The sequence below is a fragment of the Homarus americanus genome, unplaced genomic scaffold (genome assembly GCF_018991925.1).
Source record: "Homarus americanus isolate GMGI-L3 unplaced genomic scaffold, GMGI_Hamer_2.0 scaffold52536, whole genome shotgun sequence".
NCBI lineage: Eukaryota > Metazoa > Arthropoda > Malacostraca > Decapoda > Nephropidae > Homarus > Homarus americanus.
Genome location: NW_024712564.1, coordinates 2501 through 4269, shown reverse-complemented (window position 1 = coordinate 4269; position 1769 = coordinate 2501). Strand labels below are relative to the sequence as shown.

General features: G+C 52.4%; 1 non-coding gene across 1 annotated transcript; it reads left to right on the top strand.

The window, feature by feature from the left end:
• Positions 1 to 1186: 1186 nt before the first annotated feature.
• On the top strand, positions 1187 to 1350 carry LOC121863833. The gene has a single exon (XR_006088458.1). It is a non-coding gene; the product is annotated as a 5.8S ribosomal RNA (ribosomal RNA).
• The last annotated feature ends 419 nt before the right edge of the window (positions 1351 to 1769 follow it).

Below are 1769 nucleotides of genomic sequence, written 5' to 3'. Positions count from 1 at the left end.
CATAAACGATGCTAATAGCCATCCGAGCGCATTCTGGCGACCCGGCGGGCAGCCCGAAACCAAAGTCTTTGGGTTCCGGGGAAGTATATATTGCAAAGCTGAAACTTAAAGGAATTGATGAAGGGCACAATAGGAGGGAGCCTGCGGCTTAATTTGACTCAACACGGGAAACCCCACCAGGCCCAGAACGTAGATTGACAGATTGAGAGCTCTTTCCTCGATTCGGTGGGTGGTGGTGCATGGCCGCTCTAGTTGGTGGAGCGATTTGTCTGGTTAATTCCGATAACGAACGAGACTGGCCTATTAAGTAGTCGACGATCTCCAGAAAATGGTGTCCAGTTCGCAACTTCTTCTTAGAGGGATAAGCGGCAATTCTAGCCGCACGCAGATTGAGCAATAACAGGTCTGTGATCCCTTAGATGTTCTCAGACGCGCACTGGGGCGGATCAAACCCAGCCCTCCGAGAGGATGTAACCTGCTCAAAGCCTTTCTTGATAGGGATTGGGGCTTGCAATTGTTTCATGAACTGAGGAATTGCAGTGCAAGTCATCAGCTTGCGCTTCGACTACGCCCCTGCCCTTTGTACAATAATCGCCCGTCGCTACAGCAACATTGAATGATTTAGTGAGGGCCTTTGACTGGATACGCTTTGGATTGTCGCCCGCGTTCGCGAGGGTTTTCTTGGGTCGTCGCCTCGAGCTGACGGAAAGATGTCCAAACTTGATCATTTAGAGGAAGTAAAAGTCGTAACAAGGTTTCCGTAGGTGAACCTGCGGAAGGATCATTAACAGAGAGAAAGAGAACGGGGCGCTCTTAAAACTACTACTACTACTCTCCTGATTTGGGCGGTCTCGGGCTCTGCTCTGGCAACTCCAGCAGCGAAAGAGGACAATCCCGGCCCCCGCACCAAAAATAGGTACCACCACGCTGTAGGTGGACCACACTCGGGCGAGAGCGCCAAGACCGGAGGAGGAGGACGGACGGGGCTTTGGACGGCTGCCCGTCCGTTCCTTACTACCGGCGAATAAGCCTCTTGACCCAAAAAGAGTGAAATTCAAGTGTCAAAAAACAACAACAAGCCGTCCGGCCAAACCCAAACCACAAACTTGGGCTATGTCTGTCAAACCCTTTCATTGAGACTCGACCTGTGATGGTTAGTCGCAAAAAGACCAAATGGCAAATACACAACTCTTAACGGGGGATCACTCGGCTCGTGGGTCGATGAAGACCGCAGCAAACTGCGTGTCGGTATGTGAATCGCAAGAATACCAGATACATCGACAAGTTGAACGAATATTGCGGCGGCGGCAGCCATATGAGCTTGTCGCCGCCACTCCTCTACGAGGGTCGGAAATATACATCCATCGGTTGCTGCGAGTTCGGTGCCTGCTGACTGTCTCCCCGACACGAGGGTAACCCGAACCGAGCTTCCGCCTTGGGGTTTAATCGCCCGCGCCTTGCGCGAGGCGTGCCCTTAAAAACAAGCAAGCCTATCACTAGCAAGTCCATGGACTTGGCGCACCCACATTCAACCACAACAAAGCGACAGTTGTCGCCCTCGCAAATAACTGGAGGCGGCGCTCTTTTGCCTGCTGTCCACAGAGACACGAATGGCCGTCGGCTGCTCATGGCTGATGCTGCACATGTTCTAAGAGGCACTCCATCCCACGAAGAGGAAACGAAACCGGGTCGGATATCTTTTAAGTAAGCCCCGCCGGAATTTCGTCTATCACCTCGAAAAGAGTGCTTGGCATGCATTGCAGTGGAAC